A 9,324-nucleotide genomic window follows, 5' to 3' on the forward strand; every position below is an offset into this window, starting at 1 on the left:
TCCACCATGGCCCGGTGGCCAATAATATTACGGCCACGTCTTCGGCCCTTGGCCAGGTTGAAGCCAGCTTCATCCACAAACACGAGGATGTGATGGGTCTCGTTTCCTTCCAATGCCATTATTCTCTACAATGGCGTAAAAAAAAGAAAATATCAAATCAGTCATACAGAAGAGTCATACACTACAGTTACAGACAATTACATAGGAATGTTGAGCCCGTTCTCATCCTTTGGCGGCATATGTGACGCCATATGACAAAACGGCGAAATACTACGCACATGGCACCCTTTAGCGTGAATATAACACGCGAACCCAAGGCGTCATAAAGTTGACTGGCATCCTTTAGCGTGAATATGAGACGCAGACCCTACCCCACACCTAAACCTACCCATCACAGTGCGTGTTATATTGACGATAAAGGGTGCCATGTGCGTAGTATTTCGCCGTTTTGTCATATGGCGTCAAAAATGACGCCAAAGGATGAGAATGCGTTAGAATGTTATATGTTCTCCACAATTTCAATATACTACTGGCCACTACTCCAGTGGCTCCAAACCTGGGGTACATGTACCCCTATGCAGAGGTACTACAGAGGGTATTAGACAGAAAGGGGAGGGGTAAAATCATCAATGACTAGACTTACTGAAATGTAACAGGAAAACCCACAGTATTAGATAGATTTACATGGGAGGTACTAATTGCAGCTCTTTGACCCCTTTTCTTATTGTATGTTAAATTCTTCAAAATAAGGATTATAATGATAATTTCATCATACAGTAAGCTGAAGTTTTTAGGCAAAATGTTGAAGTCAGATAAATCAAATACTTGCATACCTGGATAACCTGGATACACAAATCAGGTAAAGTTGGTACTGAAGCCAAAAAAGTTTGGGAACCACTGTTTAATTGTAAAATGGTTATAACGATGGACAACCAGTAACTGACTTACATGTACATACTGGTACTGCAGCTCTTTTACTCTATCAGAGTTCCTCTCAAATGGTACCCTATAAATTTGCTAAATTGTCATCTGATGCTTCTTCAATATCCGGTCTATTGTGAAGATGCTTATATAGTTGACATTTTGGAATATGGCATTGTCTTGTAGGATTGCAGCGCGGATCTGTCTCAATGTGATGGCATTATTTGATCTCTTGTTCTTGTTGTTCATTGAGAAGTTTTCCTCTGCCACCCGTGTAAGGTTGTCGTCCAATCCTAGACATAGAATTCAAAGGACAACACTCCATTCATAATGCATTCCTTATGTATTCCTTACAGAATGTGTTACCTATGTAATAGTATTGTTGTTTTACTTACAGTAACTTTACAACAATTCTAATGCATCACTGCACAGTGACTGGAATACTACTGTAAACTGTATCATCAATACTGTAGAAAATAAATTATTCCATAGTTTATTTTCTCCAGTGTTTTTTCTTGTCATTTTTAGTATCATAACATCCCATTGAAGTAAGATATTACTGTAGGCCTATCACACACACACACACACACACACACACACACACACACACACACACACACACACACACACACACACACACACACACACACACACACACACACAAACATACACACACACACACACACACACACACACACACACACACACACACACACACACACACACACACACACACACACACACACACACACTAAATGAATAGGTAAATGTGTAAATAAATATATTTCTTGCTCTATGCACAGTGTCCTGTCCTTTACAACATATAATTCCATCACTGACTGACCACATACCTGTTTTCCCTGCGAAAGGTTTGGATGATGGAGGAGACTGTAGAGCGAGGCACATTAGGCTGCACTCGGCGACCTGCCTCCGCCATTGTGAGGCCATGGTTGATGACATGGTCTATAATTGTGGCCCGAATTTCATCCGGGAAAGCATGGTGTCTTCATGCTCCTCGGCCTCTTCCCCCATTCCACACCCTTACTCCTCCTCCTCCTCCTCCTCCTCTTCTTCTTCTTCTTCTTCTTCTTCTTCTTCCTCTTCCTTCAAGCAGGCAGTTGCCCTTTTTCATTTACTTGGCCAAGTGCCTCCATGTTCAGAAATTGTACTAGTCCTGCATAGTCAAGCTCTTTACATACATGTTTGGCAGCATTCACAGTCATGGAAACTAAACATACGGTTAGATTGGTCATCTGAGTTGTGTGAAACTCCTCCTTCGTAGTCAAGTTCTAGTTACACCTGACTGTCAATTGTTGTAATAAATGTATCAAATGTTCCAAGGGATTCATATATGGTATTCATGGTATTATGTTCTTGCCTAATTTTGACAATTGAACAGATAATTGTGCATGTGATGACTTATACAATGAAATGACGCTGACATGTTTTGGAGCGAACAACCATTAGACTGAGAATTAACAATCAACAAGATCTATACACTTGGAAATTGTGCTAAATGTAGGCTACCTGTACTTAATCATTTGGAAAGATGAATTGAGACATTGAGACATGTACTTAGACATTGGCAATTTGATGAAATGAATGAGAAATTAAATTCTGTTGTGAACAATTGCCAAGTGGTTTGGAGGTTTGTCCATGTTGTTTTGAGAATGTAATTTCTGTTTCAAGAAATGAGCCAAACCAATGGAGAAAAACTGTAATACAAATTTATACAAAAAAAAAAACTGCTTAGTTTACATTACTCTATCATCAGTCATCTTTGGGTGTCTTTGGTTGGTCTATCCTATAGTACACCTATCATTTTAATGGACCACTGAGAAAATATGAAGCAAGCAGTAAAATGGCACTCTTTTTTCAATCCCACATATTGTGACTTGCATTAATTTGCAATGAATACACATGGAGATTTTATTTTGATTTTGAAGTTACAGTAAGACAACTAATACTAAAGGGTCATGACACGAGTGTGTGTTGAAAAAAACATAACTCATTATTAACAATATTTGCCACCGCCATTCTGTACCCAATCATTCATAGAGCCAATTTACCTTGAAAGCCTCATTAAAGAGTAATTTTTCTTTTCTTTTCACCTCTGAAACACTGTTTTACTCCTTAAATAGAATGGCATTAAGAGAAAAACATGTTTACCTGAGATAGACCAGTACAAACAGAATACTGAGGCAAAAGCAACTAAATAGTGTATACATATATATTAAACAACTTTTTTTGTGGCATATTCTCAAACCCCCCATCAGAAATAATTACAAACTTAGCATTTGATTGAATGCTGAGACCTGATTTACAACTGGGACTGTATTATTTTTTTTGGTAACACTTTATTTCGATAGTCCACTTTAGACATTCTATAACTATAAGTAACTTTGCAGCTACATGTCAACTAACTGTCATTAGAGTATTAGTAGACTGTCTGCTTAATATCTGCTAACACGTTATTTTGTTGTTCCTCCAACAGATATTCTACTGACTATAAGTAACTTGGCAACTACAAGTCAACCTATTCTCCTAACCCGAACCCTAACACCTAACCATAACCTAACAGTCTACTGACAGTCTAGTACAGTCTACTAATACTCTAATGACAGTTAGTTGACATGTAGCTGCAAAGTTACTTATAGTTAGTAGAATGTCTAAAGTGGACTATCGAAATAAAGTGTAACCTTTTTTTCCCCCTTCTCACTGTTAATGTCTGTATCCTTTCATTTGCAATATAAAAAAAAATATTTTCAGCTCCATCTTTTTGAACTCTCACAAATGTGGTTCCTTTTCGAGGGAACTCAACACTGCGTCGAGAACTCGACACTTTGGGAACGCTCCCTTAGCTTGCGCCTCTGAAGTAAGAATGAAACTATTCCAATCCTGATTGGCGTTACGTCCTGACGTAACATGTGACGGCATAACCGGAAGTATAAAGGTGACGCTGAAACACACACATACCAGCTATCGCTCTTCAGCAAGCGCTCTATGTTGAAACTGTCTGTGCTATTTACTGTTGTCTGTCCTTGAAAGTATGGCGAGTGAACAATTTACGAGATGTGTGCACCCCTGTCCTAGATTTATTACGGGTTGAGACACGCATCCGTTATGTGTAAATTGTTTGGGAGTGCAGCACGCACAGGCAGCTCTCGAGGGAGCTGCTTGTGAGCCCTGTGAACACTGTGAAGCACTCCCACTAAGAGTGCTGCGCTCCCGTTTGGCAATTTTTTGTAAAGATGGCCAAGCTCGCGATCCTTGCGGTTCAGGTCCTGCGTCTGTTGAGGCGGCGTGGAGGCTTAGATCGTGTGGATCGCAGAAGGATCTAGCAGATGAGAACGAGACTGCCGAGGCACTTTCTCGTTCGTCATCTGCGGATTCTATAATGCTCGCTCATGGTGCAGAAGCCCGCGCTGCGGCTTCTTCTGCCCGTGACGAGTGCCCGGTGCTTGAGCTGTCTGCTTCCGAGGAAGTGGATGTGCTCAGCATCGGGAGCGCGGAACATGAGTCTCACTCACCAGCTCATGTTCCCGCTTATGAGGAACTGGTGGAGGTTGTAACGCGTGCTGTGGCCAGACTCAACATCAGCTGGCCACAAGATAAGCAGGAGGAATCTCGTCAGAGTAATTTAGACAAGAGATTCCTTCAGCACCGTTTACAACCTCAGCGGCAGGGCTTGCCTTTTTTCCCAGATCTCCATAAAGAGATAGTTAGATCCTGTGAAAAGCCCCACTCGTCTAGCATCTCACATAATACATCATGTGATTATAGTAATGTTGTGTGTGCGAGAGAGGCGGGGTATGGCAGGATGCCGTGTCTGGAGGAAGCTTTAGCGAGCTACCTTTCTCCCGAAGCGGCATCCTCGCTTAAAGCCCCGGCGCTGCCCAGCAAACCATGTAGGGACACCTCTGCATTGGTGGGCATGGCGTATATGGTGGCTGGTCGAGCTGGTGCGTCCCTGCACTCGATGGCTATTCTGCAGGCGTACCAAGCCGATATTCTCAAAGATCTAGATGAGGGGGAGGGACCAACACCTTCTAATATTGCTGAGCTAAGAAGAGCTATTGGCCAATCCATGTCAGCTTTGGTGGCCACGGAGAGGCATTTGTGGTTAAATGTGTCAGGCACAAAAGATAAAGATCGTTCCTTTTTGTTAGATGCTCCGATATCGCCTTCTGGCCTGTTCGGCAACGCAGTATCTACTTTCGTCGACAGGTTTCAGGAGGCGAAAAAACAGTCGGCAGCTTTTCAGCAGTACCTCCCCCGCCGTTCTAGATCTGGGAGGGCTGGTCCAAGTGGCCAGCCTCAGCCGTCAGCCAGCTCCTCTCATCGCCTGGAGCAAAAGGACAGCGTTTCCTCTCGAGCCCCTCCTACGGGAGCTTGGCAACAGAGAAAAAGGCTCTCATTCTAAATCCGCTGGCCAGAAGGGCGACTTGAGGGCCGTCATTAAGGCTAAGAGGGCTTCAGGAAAGAGGTCCTAGCCAGAGTAATAGGACCTCTAAGGGCTGTCCCCCCAGCTGTGAGGCAACCGAGGTTGTTTTCCCAGCGGAGCCCTTCGGAAAAAGATGTTATCCCGCCGTAACTGACGCCTCGGGTCGCATCAATTTCCAGCGAACGCCCACCGTGGCGCTCGCCCCAAGAGCTTGCAAAAGAGCACCACCTATGGTCGAAAAATTATTCTCGTCCGCTTCCTGCCAGTTCGCTGCTTCAGAAGGTCGAGAACAGTGCTCGAGAAACACCTGAGGCCAGCCTTGAGAGTGGTGTATAACCCTTATACTATAATCCTTGTTCCCTGAGAAGGGAACGAGATACTGCGTCGCTCTGCCACGCCCATCGAGGCCTTAGAGCGTCTTGCTTCATCGCGAGGCTGGTATGTGTGTGTTTCAGCGTCACCTTTATAATTCCGGTTATGCCGTCACATGTTACGTCAGGACGTAACGCCAATCAGGATTGGAATAGTTTCATTTTTACTTCAGAGGTGCACGCTAAGGGAGCGTCCCCAAAGTGTTGAGTTCTCGACGCAGTGTCTCGTTCCCTTCTCAGGGAACAAGGGTTATAGTCATAACCCGAGACGTTTTGTTTATACTTAAAATACTTAAAATAAAAAAAATCAGCAAATGATTCTCAATATCTTGATTTATCAGGTTTTGAAACACAAAATAAGCACAAGTTATTAAGAAATAACAACTTAAATAAATTGTCAATTTATTAATGTCAGAGTGGAAATGTTGTTGTTTCCAAAACTGATGACAGGTAAAACTTTGGGACATGTTTAGTCAAAATCAGTTGCAAGTCTAGGCCTATTAGATCACCGTGGCTTTTAGTAGATGTTAAGTCACCTTTTTTCTCCTCTGTTCTCACATCCCTTCTGCTTCTCGGATGCATTTAAAAAGCGACACAGTCCATAATTGACTCTAACATGCCTTTGCATCACTGATGAGGACAAAAATCCTGTTCTTGCCTTTGCTTTGCCACTTGTACTTAGGGGAAGTCGGATTTATGAACACACAAATTTTTTTTTTTAACCAAACTAAAGTACTTTTTTAATTGCATCATGAAAAAAAGCAAAGCAAATGCACATGTACATGCATTGAGTCTCTGTGTCTTTGCCAGTGAAAATGACACAAATGCAATTTTTTCTCTCCCATTGCAACATACTGCAATAATTCATACAAGCTGCTTTTGGGACCGAAATCAAGCTAATTTATCACTCAGGGAATAGCACAAGAATATGAAATGCACTAAGAACATGAACATTTTAAAAAAATGGAAGGCCACGTGGACATCATCCATTAATCTGTAATAAATGTGAATCCTTCAGCCGTATTATGCAGTCCTTCTCTCAATTTAAACACATGTTGGCACAGCTCAACATTACAAAGACAGTTCATTTTGTTTTGCACTGAAAGTCAATACAGACGTTAATTTTGTCCCACATCGGAAATGCCGTGACATTCCTCTGAGATTCCTGTTGCTTTCTCTTTAAGAAGAAATATATAAAATATATAATTTGACTGCTCATTACAAGTAAACTCTGTTCACTTCACCCTTCTGGTCTGAGATTTATTTTATGTTCCCTGTCCTTGAACTAGCAGAAGGACAAAAAACTCTCATTACTTATTATATGTTTCAGCAGCCTATAGACTACTTACCTATTACACCGAAAAGTGAAGCATTGGGAAGTACATTTTAGGTATTATATCTCATCATATCCAAGTACATTAGCAATTCAATCTAACTGTCTTTTTGAATTTGACTGAGAATATCTGCAGGGAAACCCTTTTCTCTGTTGACTTGCTGAAATAATCAGTTCCAGTGGTACCGGTGTCAGACTCACCTGCCCCTCTGAGACCGTCTTAAAACTTCTACCACTAGCAAGGCTATATTTAACCCACTAGATAAATTCTCCTTTAGGGCTATAAAGAAAGACCTTTCAGTAGATGAATAATACAATTAAACATTTTTTTTTTTTGTCAGACAAGTAAACACATGCACTCTAATGCAGGATATTGAATGAGCATGAGTTTGTGTACACTTAAAAATGAATGTTATTGCATTAGATAAAATATCAAAACAAATGTCATTTATTTCAAAGAAAAATCCCAAGAACAATTTTCAAGCAAAATTTCACAAAAAGATGTTTGTTAGGATTTAGAGGGCGGGTACAATATGGCTACTATTCAAAAGTATATTTTGCTACAGAAAAAAAACAAAAAAAACATTAAAGGGATAGTTCACCCAAAAATGAAAATTAGCCCATTATTTACTCACCATCAAGCCTTCTTAGGTGCATATGACATTCTTCCTTCAGACGAATACAATCGGAGTTATATTAAAAAATGTCCTGGCTCTTCATAGCTTTATAATGGCAATGAATGGCTGTTTCTGTTTTGAAGTCCATAAAAGTGCATCTATCCATCATAAAAAACACTCCACACGGCTCCGGGGGTTAATAAAGGCCTTCTGAAGTGAAGCGATGTGTTCGTGTGAGAAAAATATCTATATGTAAAACTTTATTGACTAAAATAACTGGCTTCCAGCCGACGGCCTACGCAAGTCGACTTAAGCCAAAAGAGTAACATGATACAGTAACAACAATACAGTAACTTGACGATGTATGATGTATGACGTAGCCGTAGGATGTAGCGTAAGCTTTGACGCTTCTCGCAGTTCAAACAAACAGGGCTGGGCAACAAACTCAAGCTCCTCCGACATTTCTCTTTAAAAATTCTCGTTTTGGACGTCTAATTAAACTGGCTGGTGTAATGACTGGAGTTTCGTTTTGGTCTATCCTCTAAACTTCCCCGTTCGTCATTACGTTGTCCGTCAAGGTGAAGGTTTACTCTTTCGCCGTAAATCGATGCGTACAGCCGTCTGCCGTCTGCTAGTTATTTTAGTTGATAAAGTTTTAAATATGGATATTTTTCTTACACGAACGCATCGCTTCACTTCAGAAGGCCTTTATTAACCCCCATTATAAAGCTTGGAAGAGACAGGACATTTTTTAATGTATTCGTCTGAAAGAAGAATGTCATATACACCTAGGATGGCTTGAGGGTGAGTAAATCATGGGCTTTTCAGTTGTTTTGGGGGTTAACTGTCCCTTTAACAGTAAACAATAAATGGCATTCAAAAATCATTTATTTCTGTAATGTCACATTTTCAAATGAAAAAGAACAACATCATAGGAGAGGACTAGATTTTATCCATCAAGAATTGATTGGATGGTCAAAAATGGAGCCACGATAAATGTGAATTTGTCATAGTGGCAGATAATGACATCAATGGAAAGTCATTTTAAAAGTCGAGCAAGTTATTATATAATGATAAAAGATCTTTTTTTTGTGTGAATTCTTATGAATCGTGCTCAATAAGACCAGGAACATGCATCAAGACTGTGATTTTTGATTGAATATCTCTTCAGTGATTTCAAAAGCAGAGGTTAAGAAATCAAGTTCTTGTGTAAAGCATCCAAATAGGACTTTTTAATATAATACAACAGTCGTACACATACACTACTTTGATTCATTTCATGTTTGGAAGATCTCTAGAGATCTGCGTTGCCTTCACAACTAGTTTAACATTGTATACTGCAGACCAGGCCAGTGCCTCAGGTCCATCACACCACACAGAGTGAGTCAGATCTCAGTAAAAATTCATTTACTTTTCAAGTCGGTGTGTTCTTAGAAATAGCTATATAACCAAGTCTCACTGTAAAGAACAATCTCTATCGTTTCCCCTCTCAGTCTCAGTGGTGCCTTATTGCTTTGAACAAAGACAAGAGTCTGATGTAACAACTATTACATTATTGTTGGTCTTTCAGTACATACATCAAAAAGTTAATTGGTTAGTTCACCCAAAAATTATAATTATTTTATTATTTACTCACAC

This window comes from Siphateles boraxobius, unplaced genomic scaffold (genome assembly GCF_051911475.1).
Source record: "Siphateles boraxobius isolate OS27281-9 unplaced genomic scaffold, OSU_SipBor_1 5, whole genome shotgun sequence".
NCBI lineage: Eukaryota > Metazoa > Chordata > Actinopteri > Cypriniformes > Leuciscidae > Siphateles > Siphateles boraxobius.